Raw genomic sequence first — 21424 nt, 5'->3', positions numbered from 1 at the left:
GTCAGGGTCCAGAGCCATTGGTCTGAGACCAGCACAAGAGGTGTCTGCCACAAGAGCCTGGGCACCCAGCGGCCGCAGTGGCCGCCAGCATGGGCCAGGAGCTCCCCCACTCCTCATATAAGCAAAACTGTACAACACTGGGCAGAGACCTGTCTGCTTTGCCTGCTTGCAAAGACAGAGGGCCATGTTCAACTGCAGACTCTGTGGTTGCCAGCCCGGGAGAATTGAGAGGCGCATTGACATCACTGGTCTGGCTGGGGACTGGGCTGGGCTGAGAGGCAGGCTGTCTGGAGAGTTGTTTTTGTTTTTTTTTTTGAAAGTGGACTGAGGTGTTCTCCTGCCACGGCCGCTTGGTTTTCTTTCCACCCGGCCTTGCGGCGAGTCAGGGGGGAAAGCGGAGGCATTTGAGTCCCCGCCACAAGACTGGGAAGGACCCTACCAGAACCCATGGGACCCAAGCAGCTTGGCGAGTGTGCAGGTGCCCACACCCCAGTCTGGTAGCCTGGCCGGTGCGCGCACTTGCACCGGCATCCCAGCCCACAGAGAAACCAGAAAAACTGCTGCAACCAGAAAAACTGGTCTGGACAGTTTGAAACAAACAAGGGAAGGGTTTTTGTTGTTGTTGTTGTTATTATTTCCCCCCCCTTTTTTTAGTAACTTTTTTGTTTGTTTACTAATCTTATATATTTTTAAATTTTATTATTGCTTTATCTTTCTATACTTTGTCCCTCTCCTTTATTTTTCCCTGTTTTAGTCCTTCTTCCTTTCCTCTCAAACTTACCGCTCTTACCTCCCTTTTCCTGCCTTTTTGTTTGTTTGTTGCTTTGTTTTCTTTTACCCACAAGAGACACAAACAACTGGGAACTGCGAAAAGACCAGAGTAAGACCAAAGAGGGGGCATCTCAACAGTAGAGACAGAGAGACAAATTTCACTTTCCTATAGCAGAGAAGCCACGAGTTGCTGCATATTTTTTCATTGTTCTCACTTCTTTTATATTTTAATAGTACCTCTGTATTCCTCCTCTTTCTGTATAGGCTTCTTAGTCTTGGGTGGTTAGATTGTATTATTAGACAGGTTTCCCCTGTTCTTTCCTCCACAGTGTTTTGCTGATCCACTATACTCCATGCCACTTGTTTTCCTTTAGCACACTACCCAAAGCTCTATACCCCCTACTCAGACAGATCAAATAAAGTTTGTTATATGATTGCTGCTCTAATATTAGTGTAAATAATAGCTGATCTATACAACTGTAAATACTTCACAACCCATCTCCCAGATCTTAGCCCATTGTACAGGTCCCTGAATTCTATTAGTGTAGTGATTAACTCTATTTGCTCACACACTACACCTTTTTACTGTTCCTTACACTCACCTTACCTCAAAATCTGACCATTTGCAACCTCACTGCTTTCTAGTTTCAACTAACAAGCCTTCCCTCCCCAACAAGAGGCTTATCTTTTGTCCATCCTTTCGTAAAAGTGGCAAGTTGGGTTGAAGAATATGGTTAACACTATATATAGTCTAAAGATCGCCTATCTCCTCTCTACCAGCTGTGACTGTAAATATTATAAAATACTCTTCTGCTGTCATAAACCATTTTGCATCCCCCTCCAACTGATTACACATACACGATAAAAGGAGTAGGTGAAAATGGAGAACATCAAGATACCTGAAGGAGTCTGCACCACTGAAATTCATAGGTATTATACCACAGAAGTTCACAACATAAACCCAGGGAGTCAGAACACATCAATTTTAGAAGCTGAGGCTAACAAGAAGAGTCTCACAAACAATGGGAAGACAAAGAAACAATCCCCAAATGAAAGAAAAGGCAGAAACTTCAGAAAGAATGTTAGATGAAATAGAGGCTAATCAACTGTCAGATATTGAATTCAAAGCACTGGTTATCAGGAAGTTCAAAGAGCTCACAATGAGCTACCAGAAAACACAGGGGAGTTACAATGATCTCACCACAAACTATGTCAACATGAAAAAGGAAATAGAAGCTATCAGCAAGGGACAAGAGGAAATGAAGAATACAATTTCCAAATTGAAAAAAACAGTAGAAAGTTTCAAAAGTAGAACTGATGAGGCGGAGAATTGGATTAGCGAGTTGGAGGACAAAGTAGAAAACATCTCACAGAAAGAGCAGGAAAATGAAAAGAGGCTCAGAAAGAATGAAGAGGGATTAAGAGAAATACAAGATAATATGAAACGTAATAATATCCGAATAATAGGAATACCAGAAGTAGAAGAAGAACAAGGGATAGGAAACATATTTGAAAGAGTAATGAGAGAAAATTTTCCTAATGTGATGAAAAAGTCACACAAATCCAGGAATCACAGAAAGTCCCCAACAAGAGGAACCCAAAGAGGCCCACTTCAAGACACATCATCATTAAAATGGCAAAATTCCAAGACAAAGAGAGAATCTTAAAGGCAGCAAGGGAGAAAAAAGAAATAACATACAAGGGCACCCCAATAAGGTTAGCCACTGACTTCTCAATGGAAACACTCCAAGCAAGAAGAGATTGGCAAGAAATATTCCAAGTAATGAGAACCAGAGGCCTACAACCAAGGCTACTTTACCCAGCAAGGCTCTCAATCAAGATAGAAGGCCAAATAAAGAGCTTCCAAGACCAAAGAAGTCTAAAAGATTATGCCTCCACAAAACCAGTCCTACAAGAAATACTAAAAGAACTGCTTTGAGGAAAGGAAAGAAAAGGGAGAGACAGAGAGGAACACAGGTACAAAAATGGCAATGAATAAGTACCTATCAATAATAACCTTAAATGTAAATGGATTAAATGCTCCAATCAAAAGACACAGAATAGCTCAATGGATAAGAAAGCATGACCTACACATATGCTGCCTACAAGAGACCCACCTCAGGACAAAAGACCATCACAGACTAAAAGCGAAAGGCTGGAAACAAATTTTCCAAGCAAACGTACAAGAAAAAAAAAAAAAAAAGAAAGCTGGGGTAGCAATTCTCATATCAGACAAAATAGACTTCAAAAAAAGGGCCATAAAGAGAGACCCAGAAGGTCACTTCATAATACTCAAGGGAAGAATCCACCAAGAAGACATTAACATCGTAAATATATATGCACCCAACATAGGAGCACACAAATAATAAGAAAATCCTAGAGGACTTCAAGAATGATATTGACAGCAACCCAATTATAGTAGGGGAGTTTAACATCCCACTATCAAAAATGGACAGATCTTCCAAACAAAATATCAACAAAGATATTGTGGCATTAAACAACACGCTAGATGAAATGGACTCAACTGATATATACAGAGCCCTTCATCCCAAAGAAGCTAAATACACATTCTTTTCAAATGCACATGGAACATTTTCAAAGACAGACTACACAATAGGACACAAAACGAGCCTCAACACATTCAAGAAAATTGAAATCATACCAAGCATCTTCTCTGATCACAAGGGACTGAAACTGGAAACCAACCCCAAAGGAAAAAACCCAAAACACCCAAAATCATGGAGAGTGAATGGCATGCTATTAAAGAACGAATGGGTCAAGAATGAAATTGGGGAAGAAATCAAAAAGTTTCTGGAAACAAAGGAAAATGATCTCACAACAACCCAAAACTTATGGGACACAGCAAAGGCAGTCCTGAGAGGGAAGTTCATAGCAATACAGGCCTACCTAAAGAAGATAGAAACATTTTAAACAAACAACCTTACTCTACACCTGCAAGAACTCGAGGAACAACAACAAAGACAGCCCAGAGCAAGCAGAAGGAAGGAAATAACCAAGATCAGACGCGAACTAAATGACATAGAGACTAAAAGTACAATGCTAAGAATCAATGAATCCAGGGGTTGGTTCTATGAAAAGATAAACAAAATAGACAAGCCTTTAAGTAGGCTCATCAAGAAAAGAAGACAGAGGACACAAATAAATACAATCAGAAATGAAAGAGGAGAGATTACAACTGATACCACAGAAATAGGAGGGATTGTAAGAAATTACTATGAAGACCTGTATGCCAAGAAATTTGAAAATCTAGGGGAAATGGACACATTTATAGAAAAATATAATCTCCCAAAACTCAATGAAAAAGAAGCAGAAAATCTGAACAGACAAATAACAGCAAAAGAAATTGAAGCAGTAATAAAAAAACTCCCATCACACAAAAGCCCTGGACCAGATGGGTTCACAGGAGAATTCTACAGAACATTTAAGGAAGAGCTAGCTCCTATTCTTCACAGACTATTCCAAAAAATTCCAAAAGGATGGAAAACTCCCAAACTCTTTTTATGAAGCCAGCATCATCCTAATTCCAAAACCAGATAGAAACAAAACAAAGAAAGAGAACTTCAGGTCAATATGGCTGATGAACATAGACGCTAAAATTCTCAACAAAATATTGGCAAATCGCATCCAACAATATACCAAGAAGATCATACACCATGATCAAGTGGGATTCATCCCAGGGATGCAAGGATGGTTTAATATTTGCAAATTAGTAATTGTAATACATCACATAAACAAAAGCAAAGACAAAAACCACATGATCATATCAATAGACAAGGAAAAAGGTTTTGATAAGGTACAACACCCATTTATGATAAAAACACTCAGCAAAGTGGGAATAGAGGGAGCATTCCTCAATATAATAAAGGCCATATATGAGAGACCTACAGCCAACATCATACTCAATGGGCAGAAACTAAAAGCTTTTCCACTAAGATCAGGAACAAGACAAGGATGTCCACTTTCAGCACTTCTATTCAATATAGTTTTGGAAGTTTTGGCAACAGCAATCAGGCAAGAAAAGGAAATAAAAGGCATTCAAATAGGAAAGGAGGAAACAAAACTGTCACTGTTTGCAGAAGACATGATAGTGTACATGGAAAATCCTATAGACTCTACCATAAAACTGCTTGAACTAATTAGTGAATTTGGCAAAACAGCGGGTTACAAAGTCAATATCCGGAAATCAAAAGCATTTTTGTATACCAACAATGAATCAGCAGAAGCAGAAATCAAGAAAAAAATTCCATTCAATATAGCAAAAACAAAAATAAAATATCTGGGAATAAACCTAACCAAGGAAGTAAAAGACCTGTATACAGAAAACTACACAACACTGAAGAAAGAAATCAGGGAAGACACAAACAAATGGAAACACATACCGTGTTCATGGATAGGAAGAATTAACATCATCAAAATGTCCATACTACCCAAAGCAATTTACAGATTCGATGCAATACCTATTAAAGTACCAATGGCATATTTCACAGACATAGAACAAACACTTCAGAAATTTATATGGAACCATAAACGACCATGAATATCATCTGCAATTTTAAGAAAGAAGAACAAAGTAGGAGGGATCACAATACCTGATATCAAACTGTATTACAAGGCCACTGTAATCAAAACAGCCTGCTAGTGGCATAAAAACAGGCACATAGACCAATGGAACAGAACAGAGAGCCCAGAAATCAACCCAACTCTCTACAGTCAACTAATATTCTACAAAGGGGGCAATAACATAAAATGAAGTAAAGATAGCCTCTTCAACAAATGGTGTTGGGAGAACTGGACAGCTACGTGCAAGAAAATGAAACTTGAGCACAGACTTACACCATACACCAAAATAAATTCAAGGTGGATAAAAGACTTAAATATAAGCCGTGACACCATTAAAGTCCTAGAGGAGAACATTGGCAGGAAAATCTCAGATATTTCACACAGCAACATTTTTACTGGTATGTCCCCTAGAGCAAGGAATATAAAGGAAAGAATAAACAAATGGGATCTCATCAAAATAAAACGCTTCTGCATGGCTAAAGAAAACTATTAAATTAAAAAGACAACCAAGTATATGGGAAAACATATTTGCCAATGATACCTCAGACAAAGGTTTAATCTCCAAAATATACAAAGAACTTACAAGGCTCTAAGTAAAGACAACCCAATTAAAAAATGGGAAAAGGACTTGAACAGACACTTCTCCGAGGAGGACATACAGAGGATCTAGAGACACATGAAAAGATGCTCAATATTGCTAGCCATCAGAGAGATGCAAATTAAAACCACAATGAGATACCACTTTATACCAGTCAGGATGGCTATCATGAACAAAGCAACAAACAACAAATGTTGGAGAGGTTGTGGGGAAAAGGGGACCCTAGTTCACTGTTGGTGGGATTGCAGACTGGTACAACCATTATGGAAAACAGTATGGAATTTTTTCAGTAAACTAAAAATGGACCTGCCTTTTGACCCAGCAATTCCACTGCTAGGATTATATCCTAAGAATCCTAAAACATCAATTTCAAAGAACCTATGCACCACAATGTTCATAGCAGCACAATTTACAATAGCCAAGAGTTGGAAGCAACCTAGGTTCTCGTCAGTAAATGAATGGATCAAAAACTTGTGGTACATATACACAATGGAATTCTATGCAGCAGAGAGAAAGAAGGAGCTACTACCCTTTGCAACAACATGGATGGAACTGGAAAGCACTATGCTGAGTGAAATAGGCCAGGTGCTGAAAGACAAATACCATATGATCTCACCTTTAACAGGAAGCTAAATAACAAAACAAACAAGCAGAATAAAAGCAAAGACACTGAAATAGAGAACAAGGGGACAGTGACCAGAGGGGAGAGGGGAGGGAATTTAAGGGGAAAAAAAGGTGAGGGATTTGGAGGAACAAGTATGAAGGACACAGGGACAAGAACTAAGGGGGGTGGAAATGGGAGGGAGTTGGGGAGCATGGAGCGGGGTGAGCTGGGATGGGAGAAATAGACAGAAAACTGTACTTGAAAAATAACTAAATAAAAAAGTATCTTTCTACAAAAGTGAAAAAGTGAACACAATTAAATGTTAAAAATGAGGAATTAAATTGCAATTTACTCACCTACCCATTAAAATAAAAACCAATATTTTAAGATATGGAAATTAATCATATGATTATCGGTTATAAGCAGTATGTAGGATTTAAGAGATAAAATATAAACACCATAAGATATATACACTATTTTAAATATATAGCAGTGAATGGCTATAGAAAACAAACTGAAAAGAAACGACTGAAAACAAACCAAACAGAGAAAGAGAAAAAGCGGCAGAAATGGTCAGAGAGCCATAGGAAGGCATGGATTCCAGATAGAATAGCAGAGATAGAAAGCGTAGGAGTGAAAAAACAAACACAAACAAAAACAACTTAAAAAATGTCAGTTTGAAGGAATGAGAGATTCTAAAGGTAAAAATAAAACAGGACACAATTAGAGCTGTGTGGTCAGCAGATGGGTTCTTGGCTGAGACTTCACTTTGGTTTCACAATCCAGGACAACGTAAACCCAAGTCATTAACTAAGTGCCTGTTATACTTAAGTTGCAGCTTGTTTCATTGATGGGAATTTTCTACTACTTTTTCATATATTTTAGTTTATTGAAACTTGATGTCTTCCTCAGAAATGAAATCAGTTTATGCTTCACATGGCCAGAATTGCTGAAGAAACTGTACTACCATTATGATATGTTAACCTTGTTTGATATTTTAATTGAAAATATATTGCTGCCTTATGAGCATCTCAAACATAGTGAAGCATTGAGAGGTGTTCTTTTTTAGGGTATGAGGAAAAGAGTTAACTCTCCTGTTGGGCCATTTTGTTAGTTCATCATCTTGGAACATAGGATTTTGCTCGGTTATTGTGCGTTACTGGTGCTCATTGAGGACTAGACCCCTTTCTACCATGTTATTATTTTTTTCCTGCTTTGGTACAGTTCCTACTTTTCCTGGAGTTGTTTCATTAACTTGTGGATTTCCACTCATTGCTTACAGATTTTAAAAGAACTATACCTTATAAACCAACATATATTTAAAAGGAGATACAGCCATCCATGTATATTAATAAATGTAATTTTTTTACAACTGCCTTTCTATACATTTTATATTGACTTTTTTTCTGTTGAGTATCATAACAAACTCACAGATGCTCACAGACCCACCTAGCTCAATTAAGATAAGTTATACAATGGTTCTCAAAGTACAGTCACTGGGCCAGCAGCAGCAGCTTCACCTGGAACCTGTTAGAAATATGGATTCTTGGGCCCTCTTCCAGGCCTACTGAATCAGAAACTCTGGAGGACTTAGGTGTGTTTGATGCTTTCTCAAATGTGAGGACAATTAGCTTACACTGAATGCAAAGATGCTGATACCTACATTACCCTCACGTGGCCGGCGGGAGCCTGCTCTGAGTTACTTAAATGCAGATATTTTTTAAAAGCATCTTTGCTTTCTGGAAACAAGATATTCCAGATTCAAAGTGATTTTTCCCCTTTCCTAAGACAGTTAATCAGCAACTCTCCAAGGAGTCCTTTTCCCATTTAATGAAATTAGAAAACAAAGTCCTAGTGTGATCTAAGAACAACTGCTGGGTTGAGCCACATTCAGTGAGAGAGCTTAAAGTTTCTGTACTCACACTGACCTCTTTCTCCCACTTAGCATAAGTTACTATATTCTACTTATAGTGTTGTTACAGAGCAGACCCAAGGGGCAGTATATGATATACTATTAACAAAAGGGCCCCCTTTTTTCTCTGGGGGTCCTCCCCACTAGGTTCGTTTTGCCCACTGCCAGAGGAAGGACATCTCTCAATGCCAGAGATTTGTGAAAAGGAAAGGAATTATTTATTTAAAAGCTATACATGGACTTAGAGTAGTGATTTAATATTTTCATTAAAATACTTAAGTCCTTTAGACTACCCACAGATGCACACAGTCCTTCCTTCCACCTCTGCCCTAGTCTGAGGTTCCGTACCTCCGGAAAAGAAGTAGAAGTCCCTGATTTGGGCTCTGAGCACCATTAGCTGTGTTGCTGACATGATGTCCAGTTAATCCAAAGCTATGTGGCACTTTCTCAGGGCCCACCAGCAAAAGTCCTTTCACTCCTTTTCTTCCAGGCAAAGTCTCTCCTGCTGCCTAAGCCACATGGCAAAAGGGAGCACCCCAAAGCCTTGAGGTCCCCACTCTGCCAAAGCTGCGTGATTCTTTCTAGTATGGCTGCCATGCCTGGGTTTAAATCCCCAGTGCCAATCTTTCTCTGCAGCCCCATTTCTGATTCCTCCTACAATCAGTTATGCCTGCCAGCATTCCTATATTCTTTCAGCTTTTCTGGACTGCCACAGTAAGTCTGGGCAGGTGTGGCCCCACGGTATAAAGCCAATCATCTCCAAGCTCTCACACAGGTGCTGCATCCAGGGGAGTTGCCTCCCAGTTACATCTTGGGTGGAAGTCACTTCCATCCCCCTGTCTCAAAGCAGGGCCACAACTATTTAACATATCTATGCAACCAGTTAAAAGTTATAGATATGTTAAATGACCATGCAAGAGGTTAGCTACAAAGCTGTGGCTGTACAAAATAGTTCTGCATGGTCCTACTCCATGTTTCCCTTGCCCCAACTCAAACCTGGTGGAGGGGAGCACACGCTCTATATCTTTCTAATATTTCCTGGACACCTTGAGTTCTGGATCCCATTACAAATCCCTATTTGGAGTCTCCGTTTTGGCTGCACCCTATTACAGTGTGAGGTTTTATTGAACACTAAATTTTTCTACTTTGTTGACAGCATAGAACTTATTTTCATTGTTTCTTTTAAAAAATTTTTAAATATATTTTATTGATTATGCCATTACAGTTGTCCCATTCCCCCCTTCATTCCCCTCCACCCTGCACACCCCTCCTCCACCATTTCCCCCCTTTAGTTTATATCCATGTGTCACAAGTTCTTTAGCTTCTACATTTCCTATACTATTCTTGCCCTCCCCCTGTCTATTTTCTACCTACCATCTATGCTACTTATTCTCTGTACCTTCTCCCCCCTTCTCCTCCTCCCACTCCCCTGTTGCTAACCCTCCATGTGATCTCCATTTCTATGGTTCCACTCCTGATCTAGCTATCCTCTTTGTTTGCTTTTGTTTTAGGTGTGGTTGTTAATAACTATGAGTTTGCTGTCCTTTCACTGTTCATCTTTTTTATCTTCTTTTTCGTAGGTAAGTCCCTTTAACATTTTATATAGTAAGGGTTTGGTGATGATGAATTCCTTGAATTTGACCTTATCTGAGAAGCATTTTATCTGTCCTTCCATTCTAAATGAAAGCTTTGCTGGATAGAGCAATCTTGGATGTAGGTCTTTGGATTTCATGACTTGGAATACTTCTTCTCAGCCCCTTCTTGCCTGTAAGGTCTCTTTTGAGAAATCAGCTGACAGTGTGATGGGAACTCCTTTGTAGGTGACTGTCCCCTTATCTCTTGCTGCTTCTAGGATTCTCTCCTTCATTTTCATCTTGGTTAATGTAATTATGATGTGCCTTGGTGTGTTCCTCCTTGGGTCCACCTTCTTTGGGAATCTCTGAGCTTCCTGGATTTCCTGGAAGTCTATTTCCTTTGCCAGATTGGGGAAATTCTCCTTTATTATTTGTTCAAATAAGTTTTCCACTCATGGCTGTTCCTCTTTCCCTTCTGGTACCCCTATAATTTTTGGATGTTGGGACATTTAAAGATGTCCTGGAGGTTCCTAAGCCTTTCCTCATTTTTTTGAATTCTTGTTTCTTCATTCTTTTCTGTTTGGTTGTTTCTTTCTTTCTTCTGGTCCACTCCCTTGATTTGAGTCCCAGTTTTCTTTCCATCACTGTTGGTTTTCTGTCCATTTTGCTTCATTTCACTTAGCAGAGTCTTCATTTTTTCATGTAATTTGCAACTAAAAGCAATCAGTTCTGTGAATATCCTGATCACCAGTGTTTTGAACTGTGCATCTGATAGGTTGGCTATCTCTTGGTCGCTTAGAAGTATTGGCTCTGGGGCTTTGAGCTGTTCTTCTGCTTGAGATATAATATTTTGGTCTGTTTGTGCCTGTTACACATGAGGGTTGAAATCTTAGGTGTTCACCAGGGGGGGTCAACCCAGTTGCTGGGTTGTGACTGGGGGTGGGGTCAGAGAGGGAGCAATGGAGTTTGTTCTGCTCTCTCTTGGATTTTGGTCCCTTCTGCAGTTTCTCATAAGCAAACTGGGCCCTTTTGGTGCTGATTCCCAGGTGGGTGGGCTTGTGTACAATCCAGGACCCTGTGGGTCTCTCCAATGAACTCTCCTGTGAGGCTAGGATCCTCTCCAGGCACCTCAACCCCTGAAAGTTTTTTCAGTTGGTGCTTTTAGGCTTTAATTCCCATCACTGAGGCCCTGGGTTGTGCGGTCTATCTCACCGTTCGTTTTTTTTTCACCTGGTTTATGTGTGTGTGAATGTGTGACCGCATTCAGCCAGCCACCTTACACCCTCACTGGGTCTGCTCTTTGCCACCCTGTGCCTAGGATTTGCCAATTGCTGCCTGCGCACCTGGGTCAGTCTGACAGTCACTGCTTTTCCCTGTGGCGACCCCTCTCTGCCGGCCACTGACTCTGTCCCTCTTACTGGTCTGGATGAATGGTTCCTTGCTGTTGGACTTCAGTACAGTTCAATTTTTCTGTCTGTTCTGGTTGTGTTTTTCTTTCTAAATCTTTGTTGTCCTTAAATTTGGTTGTGCGAGGAGGTACAGTATTTCCACCTATGCCTCCATCTTGGCCAGAAGTCCCTCAATGTGTCTTTTTCTTGCAAAATTACCCAAACTCTTGATTTAAAAAAAGTTTTAGTTAGACTACATTTTCCTCTCAAAAGGTACTTCTGACTGCTGCTTCAACCTGAGTCTCGGCTTCTTGCCTTCCTTCCTGGATATAAACTTCAGCATCTTCTTCAGCTTCTCCACTAAACTACTGGACCCTGGGCTCCATGCAGTTGCTCAGCCACCGGGTTGGTTGGCCAGCAATGTGTGCAGTGTCTATAGTGGTACCAGGGGTTCGGGTTTCTGGATCTCCAAGTCCCACTCCACCAGCATGTGGGGTGGCTGGAGATCCGGGGGCCTGGCTGTGGGGATGACTGGGGGCCTGGAAGGCACAGGAGGAACCCAGAGCAAGAAGGAGGCTAGGCAATGCTTAAATGACCACTTGGCCTCCTACCTAGAGAGGGTGAGAAACCTAGAGATTTGAGAGCAAAATCCTGGAACACTTGGAGAAGAAGGAACCCCAGGCTGGAGATTTGGGGTATGATTGCAAGACCATTGAGGACCTGAGGGCTCAGATCTTTGCAAGTTCTGTGGACAATGCCCATGTCCTTTTGCACATTGACAATGTCTGACTTGCTCCTGATGACTTGAGAGTCAAGTATGATACAGAGCTGGCCATGTGCTTATCTGCAGAGAGTGACATCAATGGCCTTGGAAAGGTCACTGATGACATCAATGTCACTTGGCTGCAGCTGGAGACGGAGTTTGAGGCTCTTAAGGAGGAACTGCTCTTCGTGAAGAACAATAAGGAGGAAGTAAATGATCCACAAAGCCAGGTTGACAACTCTGGGTTGACCATGGAGTTGGATGCCCCCAAATCTCAGGACCTTGGCAAGATCATGGTGGACATCCAGGCTTAGTTTGATGAGATGGCTCAGAGGAACCCAGAGGAACTAGACAAGTACTGGTCCCAGCAGACTGACGAGAGCACCACAGTGGTCACCTCTAAGACCACTGAGATAAGAGAAGCTGAGATGACACTCACAGACCTAAGACATACGGTGCAGTTCTTGGAGATCGACTTGGATTTGATGAGAAATCTGAAGACCAGTTTGGAGAACAGCCTGAGGGAGTGGAGACTTGCTATGCTAGGCAGATGGAACAGCTCAATGGGATCTTGCTGTACCTGGAGTCAGAGCTGGCCCAGGTGTAGGCAGAGGGACAGTGCCAGGCACAGGAATAGGAGGCTTTGCTTGATATCAAGGTCAAGCTGGAGGCTGAGATTGCCACCTACCACCACCTATTGGAAGAAGGGGAGGACTTAAATCTTGGTGATGCCATGGACAACAGCCACTCCATACAATCCATCCAAAAGACCACCACCTGCAGAATTGTGGAGAGCAAGGTGGTGTCTCCAGTCAATGACACCAAAGTTATGAGGCATCAAAGGCAGTAGAAGAGGAGCACCCCTTGGGGGTGTAGGAGGCCAATAAAAATTCAGAGATCATTGAATATTTTTTTAAAAGATCACCTTGAATAGTATTTCATGAGGACAAATGTATCATGTAGGGAGAGATGGGGACAGTTTGACGATGAATTCCTTCTCTCACTTGGAGTAGTGAAGGGGTGAGTGGGGGGTGGGTCATGAGAAGTGTTGCTTCTACAGCCCTGGGAACCCCTGTAGCTGGTCTGTTTTTTTTTTTGTTTTTGAAAACGTATCATTGCCTTATTTGTGTATCATTGCAATTAGTATGGTGATCTCAAAGTTTCCTCTACCAGAAGATTCTGGTGAAGGATGCTATTCAGAAGGAAAGGGAAATTTGCATTTTTCTCTATACTTCTCTCCACAAAGCCTCATTTGTGTGTTTGTTCACTTATTAATTCCTAGTCATGTAAGCACCTGTGTTAGAACACAGGGAAGAATAATCTCATTGGAATACAGAAGATGGAGAATCCACTGTCTAGTCCTTAGGAGGTCATGATTTACCACTTCACATCTACAATGATGTTCTCCAACCACAACCCAAATAAGGTATTCATCCTAAATTAATTCTGAGTAGTGGGGAGAGGCAGGGGAGGACAAGGAATTGTCAGATGAGGATCTGGCCCATTCTGAAGAATTTTAAATTTTATAGTCTCTTTTTTTCTTCTGACAGTGTCAGAAAGAATCTCTTGCTGTTAGTTTTATTTTCTTCTAATAATGTTGGACTGCGTATTTGAACTAGGTGGTCTTTATCTGAAAAGATTTAACTAACACACTTACAAAATAATCAAGCACAGAAGTTAATAATCCTCTGTGGTGTGAGGAAGAAATTAGCTTTCACTTTCCAGGTAGATTTACTAAGCCAGTCTCCAGACTTGGGAGTGTCAGTTGTACAAGAGTGGAGAGCAACACTGGGGGAATTGTGTAGACAAAGGACATGAACTTGCCCTCAGGAAGTAAGGCCTGCTTCGGATTTGTCTGAAAAATGATTCCAAGTGTGATCTTTGAAGTTCAATTAACCTCTTTGTGGTTCAGCTTCTTGGTTTACTATGGTTGGCAAAAATTTGATCTTCCTTAACTCACTAACAATGTCATGCTAAATATGAGACAGATTTTTTTATTTTTATTTTTTTATTGATTATGCTGTTACAGTTGTTCTATTCCCCCTTTCATTCCCCTCCACCTTACCCCCCATCCCCACCATCACCTTCCCTTTAGTTTATGACCATGTGTCTCAAGTTCTTTAGATTCTATATTTCCCATGGTATTCTTGCCCCCCCTTCTATTTTCTATCTACAGTCTATGCTATTTATTTTCTGTACCTTCTCCCCCCTTCTCCTCCTCCCACTCCCCTGTTGCTAACCCTCCTTGAGATCTTCATTTCTATGTTTCCACTCCTGATCTAGCTGTCCTTTTAGTTTGCTTTCGTTTTAGATGTGGTTGTTAACTGTGAGTTTGTTGTCCTTTCACTGTTCATGTTTCTTTAACTTCTTTTTCTTAGGTAAGTCCCTTTAACATTTCATATAATAAGGGCTTGGTGATGATGAACTCCTTGAATTTGATCTTATCTGAGAAGCACTTTATCTGTCCTTCCATTCTAAATGAAAGCTTTGCTGGATAGAACAATCTTGGATGTAGGTCTTTGGATTTCATGACTTGGAATACCTCTTTTCAGCCCCTTCTTGGCTGCATGGTCTCTTTTGAGAAATCAGCTGACAGTGTGATGGGAACTCCTTTGTAGGTGACTGTCCCCTTATCTCTTGCTGCTTCTAGAATTCTCTCCTTCATTTTCATCTTGGCTAATGTAATTATGATGTGCCTTGGTGTGTTCCTTCTTGGGTCCAACTTCTTTGGGACTCTCTGAGCTTCCTGGATTTCCTGGAAGTCTATTTCCCTTTGCCAGATTGGGGAAATTCTCCTTTATTATTTGTTCAAATAAGTTTTCCACTGGTGGCTGTGCCTTTCCCCCTTCTGGTACCCCTATAATTCAGATGTTGGAGCGTTTAAAGATGTCCTGGAGGTTCCTAAGACTCTCCTCATTTCTTTGAATTCTTGCTTCTTGACTCTTTTCTGTTTGGCCATTATTTGCTTTCTTCTGGTCCACTCCTTTGATTTGAGTCCCAGTTTCCTTTTCATTGCTATTGGTGTCCTGTGCAATTCCATTCATTTCAATTAGTTTCGCCTTCATATATTTGTCTAATTTGTGGGTATAATCAACCAGTTCTGTGAGGATCCTGATCACCAGTGTTTTAAACTGTGCGTCTGAGAGTTTTGCTATTTCTTCGTTGCTTAGATTTATAGGCTCTGGGGCTTTGAGATCTTCTTGCGCCATTTTTGGTCTGTTTGGGTCCTTTAAGTGTGAGAAGCGGCGCCTTGGACTCCAAGGTCGCTGGGTTGTGATGCTGTATGTGGGGGTGTGGTCAGAGCAGGGGAATGGCGGCACCCTCTACTGTTTTGCACCGCTGGGTAGGAGCAGAGCCTTTGGTGGTTCACTAGGGCCGGGCCACTCAGAGTCGCTGAGTTATGACGCTGAATGTGGAGGTGGGGTCAGAGCAGGGAAATGGCTGCACCCTCCACTGCCGCCTGCCACGGGGACCCGCCGGCCCCGGTCTAACTGCCCACTCCCTCGCCTGTCCACCCGCGCACAAATGTGCGACCACAGTCAACACGCAGCACTGCTCCCCCGCTGTCTCCCCCCGCGGTCGCAGGCCTGGTGGCTTGTTCGGTCGCTCACTAGGTCTAACCCTGCACCTGGATTCTGCGCGTCTGGATTCCACGCGCTTGAGTCCATCTGACCGAGTCCTCCTGTGCAACCCTGCTTCACCAGCAGCTGGTTTTGCCCCTTACCGGTCGGGCTGAAGAATTTATAGTTAACGGACTTCCGAAAAGTTCAATTTTCCGTGTTCTGACTGTGTTTTCTATTGCTAATATTTAGTTGTCTCTAAACTTGGTTGTGTGAGAAGGCACGGCACATCCACCTATGCCTCCATCTTGGCGGAAGTCTCTAATATGAGACAGATTTGAGTTTTCAGAAGACAGTGTAAGAAAAAGGCATATTGCATAAATGTTTTTATTTGCTAATGCATTTGCAAATAAATTTGTACATCCAGGCATTTTACATTTGTGGCACACCGACAGTTTATAAAGGATTTTTGCATGTGTCATCTTATTTAAATGTCCCTAAAGCTTAAAAGGCCAGGTTGTTTTCCTTAAATATAGGAAGTTGAGGCTTAGAAAGGTTCCAGGTCCTGCCCATGGTGCATAGCTAGTTTAATAGCAAGGCAAGTAAGTACCACAGTCCTGGTCTTCTGACTGCTAGTTCACTGAGTGCTTTTGCCACGAACCAACTGCATCTTCACTGTTACTGTGACTAATTAGGGGAATATATATGGTAGTCATTCATGTACTTACTCACTCGTTCAAATGCAAATTAAGTATATACCAGGCACTATTAAATGTGCCAGGTACTAGAGAAATTAAGTGTGCCAGGCACTAGAGAAAAAACATCTTTGACACATTTTACAGCTTGCAAAGCTAGTTTTGGTTGTAAACAGGGTGCTAGCTTATTTCTAGCATTTGAAGTTCTTTCTCTGTGACCTTAGGATACTACATTTGGTCAGAAGTAGATTTAAGCCCACATTCCTTTTCCTCCCCACTGAATTATGTTTGTGGTTTGAATTACTCTGAAATTCCTCACTTGTAATCAAATGAGGTAAGTAGTCCTTGAAAGGGCTATAGGTTGTGGATATGATGGGGTTGGGGGCAGCATTACTGAAGAGAGCAAGAGAAAGCAGATCCTTGTCCTAGAAATAGATTTCTGGGAATGGCTCTCCTCTCTTTTTGCTCCCCAGATGGTGGCAGCAAAAAGTTGTTGAACCTGGCTGTAGGGAAGCTTCTGCTTGGAAAGTGCCTGAGACATGCTGTGGGCTGTTTTGGTTTAAAATCACATTAAAGTCCTGTTCTTCCCTTAAGAGCTGAAAGTTAAACACATACCTACCATACGATCAAGTCTTTCTACTCTTAGGTATTTACCCAAGAGAAACATCAGCCCATAGCTGTATCCTAGCTTTACTTGTCATAGCTCAAATAAGAAGCAGTCCAAATGTCTGTCAGCAGGTGGTATATCCATACAATGCAGTATTATTTAGCAAAATGGGAGTGAGCTGTTGATATACAACAACATGGATAAATCTCTAAATAATTACAGAAAGAGATTACATACTATGTGTTTCATTTATATAAAATTCTAGAAAATGCACTAATCTAGAGTGAAACGAAAGCAGATTTGTGGTGCCTGAGAGTGGGGTAGGGACAGGATAGCACAGGAAAGGACTGTCACGGGGCAGGAAGAAATCTTTGAGGGTGGTGCCTATGTTCGCTATCTTGTCAATAGAAGTCAAAACCCATCAGACTGTTCACTTTAAATCTGTAGTTTATTGTATGTCAATCATATTGAGAAAAAGCTATAAAGAATCATACTGAGGTATTTTTCTTTTTCTAAATGTTTCTTGTTTTCTCTGACATGACCCTATTTATTATTTTTAAAAATAATCTTTAGAGAAGTTTTAGGTTCACAGAAAAATTGAGTGGAAAGTACAGAGACTTTCCAGATACCTCCCTCACACACAAGCACAGCCTGCCCACTGTCAACATCCCTCAGCAGAGCAGTACTTTTGTTACTGCTGAGGAGCCTACACTGACTTATCATCCTCACCCCAAATCCACAGTTTACACTGCGGTTCACTCTTGTACAATCTATGGTGTTGGGAACTGCTCTGCCTGGTTTCATGCTGGGCAGCTGTAACTGCCCCCCATGGCTAAGGATGAGCGAGCAACCTCAGGAATGCGAGCTATAAGGGGACAAAGCTTGTCTCTGGTAGCGAACGCTGCTTCTGCTTACTCCCCCTGCCCCCAGTGTGCATAGTTGGTTAGTCAGAGATAGGTACGACTCCTCAGAGGAGGGGCAATCTAAGCCAGACACCATCACTTGGGAGGCCATCATGGATGGATTCGGGGGGCTGCAACGAAGAGAGTGATGGACCCTCGCCCCTTGGCTATTTGGACATAGCCCAAGTCCCCATGTCCTCTGGGAGAAGTGCTTCCTGGCTCTAATCCACTTAAGCCTGAAAACCTGTGATGGGGGAAGCAGTGTAGCTCCTTCCTTGCCCAGCTAGAGCAGATCCAGGGTAATCGGTCATAAGAAAGAGTTCCTAAAAGTTCTGTGAAGCCTGCTTTGTTAAGAGTGCTTTCATTCATATGATAAAGGTTCGAGCAGGAAATGAGTATGTCTCCCAGAGTTTCTGCAATCCCCTTTCCTGACAGACACTGACTCAGACTAAGCCCTCAGATTTCTTTGAAATGTTATCTACTGTTTGGTCCTTACCCCCTGTATTCCTGTGTATTACAACCCAATAAAAGCCATTGAGGAAGGGGCTCCTAGCCTTTCTTCTCTGAGAGATTGGCCACCTCTCCTCCCCAAGCAGATCATGTCTTGGTAGTGTTACTTTCATCTGTGGTGGACGGGGGGAGTTGCTGGCAAAGTTGCCCCCACACTATGGGTCTGGACAAATGTGTAATGACATGTATTCACCATTCCAGAATCATGCAGAACAGTTTTACCACCCTAAAAACCCTCTGTGTTCCACTTATTCATCCCTCCTTCCTTAACCCCTGGCAACCACTGGTCTTTCTATGCCATAGTTTTACCTTTTCCAGGGTGTCATAGATTGGCTTCTTTCACTTACTAATATGAATTTAAGTTTCTTCCATGTTTTATCATGACTTGATAATTCATTTCTTTTTAGTGTTGAATAATATTCCATAGTGTGGCTGTACCAGTTTATTTGTCCATTCACCTACTGAAGGGAATCTTGGTTGTTTTCAGGTTTTGGCAATTATGAAAAAAGCTGGGGTTTTATTTTCAGTCTCAGCTGAGCCTTCTTCAGAAGGCCCTGAACCTTGGACTGTTCTGCTTACATTCATCTCTCTGTTTCTTATAAGTCATTGGAAGTCCCTGAATGAAAGCACTCTTAGCCAAGCAGGCTTCACAGAACTTTTAGGAACTCTTTCTTATGACCGATTACCCTGGATCTGCTCTAGCCGGGCAAGGAAGGAGCTACACTGCTTCCCCCATCACAGGTTTTCAGGCTTAAGTGGATTAGAGCCAGGAAGCCCGGGTACTGTGCCAGGGTCTAAGGAATAAGTATGGGAGGGAGGTAACTTGGGATCATTGAAAAAGGGTCAACCCGGGGAGTTAAACAGATGTAGAGTGAAGTGTTGTCTCCTGTTAGCTGAGTCATGTCAGAAAGATTCTTAGCTGTGTGGGCCTCCGTACCCTCATTTGTAAAATGGAGATCCTAATATCACCTTTGTGGGTTTGTCAAGAGGACTGAATAGGAAGAATGCGAAATGTCTGATACACGTCAGGTGCTGGAGTTGCTTCTCTTTCCTCCAAACAGATGCCAGTTACATCTGTTTGCCAGAGAAATCCTATGCTTTCCTGGGACTTTTTAGCATGATCAAAGCAATGGTATTTTGGATGTAGGATGGTGATTTTATGGGTTGGCAAGTGACAAGGGTGCGTGCTTGCCCTTGAAAAGAGTAGATGGGAGCCTGTAAATAGGAGATCCTAATCATCAGGGAAGCCACCTGCATGGGTGCGCCTGCTTCAATTTACTTTTTATGGAGGCCTGTTTTGTGTAAACTACCTAAGTCTCATATGTACAATTCAATGAATTTTGACAAATGTATATACCCATGTAACCATCACCCAAATAAAGTCACAGACATTTTCTGAAAATTCTTTTGCGACCACTTCACTGGGGTGTGCCCTTCCCTACAGGTAACCATTCCCTACAGCTCTGACTTAGAACTCGACAAATCAGTTTTACCTATTTTTTAGACTTGGGTTCATATAAATGGGATCAAAAGAGTACACCTTATTAGTTTCCTAGTTGTTTGCTATAACAAATTACCCTAAACTTAACTGAATAAAACAACAGAAATTTATTATTTTACTGGTTGTTGGGGGGAAGGTTACAAGTCCTACAGTCTCAGTGGGCCAAAGTGAAAATGTTGGGAGAGCTGGCTTCCCCTCTGCGGTCTGTAGGGGAAAGTCTTTTCCTAGCCTTTTTCCTGTCTAGAGACCACCTGAATTCCTTGGCCTCTTCCTCCATCCTCAAAGCCAGCAACAGAACGTCTCTGACAATTCCTCTAAGTCACAAGTGTCCCTGACCATCACCAAGAAAGGTTCTCTGCTTTTAAGGACTCACTTCATTCAGAATTATTTCCCTATCTCAACGTCTGTACCCTTTATCACACAAAGGGCCCTTTTCCATGCTATTACAGAGATTTGAACCTGGACATCTTGGAGGTGCTATTATTCCACCTACCACAGTGCTCTTGCAAGCATAATGTTTCTAAGATTCACCCGTGTCCTTGTGTGTGTCGGTAGTTTGTCGTTACTGCTGCTGAGCAGAGTTCCAGTGTATGAACACATCACCGTTGTATGTCTAGTCCTCTGTTGATGAGCATTTGGGTTGTTACCAGTGCTGGACTACTATGAATAAAAATTCATTCTTATATTGGCTTTTATTTCTTTTGGGAAAATATGCAGGAGAGTCGCTAGATCACGGGGTTTGACTGTTTGGGTGTTTATTGGTCATTCACATATCTTCTCTTATGAGATGTGTGTTCTAGTGTTTTGTCCATCTTTTACTTTTACTAGGTTATTTGTTATTATTATTAGTTTGTAAATGGTCTTTACATGTTCTAAAAACAAGTCCTTTGTCAGATATATGTGTTGCAATGTTTTCTTTCAGCCTACGACTTGCTTTTTTTTTAAAAAATAGTATCTTTGATGAAAAAGTTTTAAATTTTGATGTAGTCTGATTTCTCAAGATACATCAAAGTTGTGAAGATATTCTCCTTTGTTTTCTTCTGGAAACTTATAGTTTTAGCTTTTATGTTTAGCTATGATCCATCTTAAATTAATTTTTGTGTAGGGTGTAGTAGGTGTTATGGTACATATGTTTCTGTATAGATAGCTAGTTATTCACAGCTGTTAAAAGGACCTTTATTTCCTTATCGAATTGCATTTACACCTTTCTCATAAATCAATTAATGACATACATGTATATCTATTTATGAACTCATTCTGTTATTTGGTCTATTTGCCAATCTTTGGCCAATATCACACGATTTTAATAATTGTGACTTTATAGAAAAGTCTTAGAATCAGGTAGTGTAACTATTCTTTAAGATGATTCTGGTTACTGTAAGTTAACTTTGAGCTTTACATACTGATCTAGGTTGAGTTGTAATACTCCCAAATATGTTGACATTCTAAACTCTAGTA

At 41.3% G+C, this 21424-nt stretch overlaps 1 pseudogene; it reads left to right on the top strand.

The window, feature by feature from the left end:
- Window positions 1-7239: 7239 nt before the first annotated feature.
- Window positions 7240-13041, top strand: LOC119062439 (keratin, type I cytoskeletal 18-like; annotated as a pseudogene).
- The last annotated feature ends 8383 nt before the right edge of the window (window positions 13042-21424 follow it).

The sequence above is a fragment of the Artibeus jamaicensis genome, unplaced genomic scaffold, assembly GCF_021234435.1.
Source record: "Artibeus jamaicensis isolate MK-2021 breed Jamaican fruit bat unplaced genomic scaffold, CSHL_Jam_final contig_414, whole genome shotgun sequence".
In the NCBI taxonomy this organism is placed as follows: domain Eukaryota; kingdom Metazoa; phylum Chordata; class Mammalia; order Chiroptera; family Phyllostomidae; genus Artibeus; species Artibeus jamaicensis.
The sequence above is the reverse complement of the archived record's forward strand: the minus strand, read 5'-3'. Positions and strand labels throughout refer to the sequence as shown.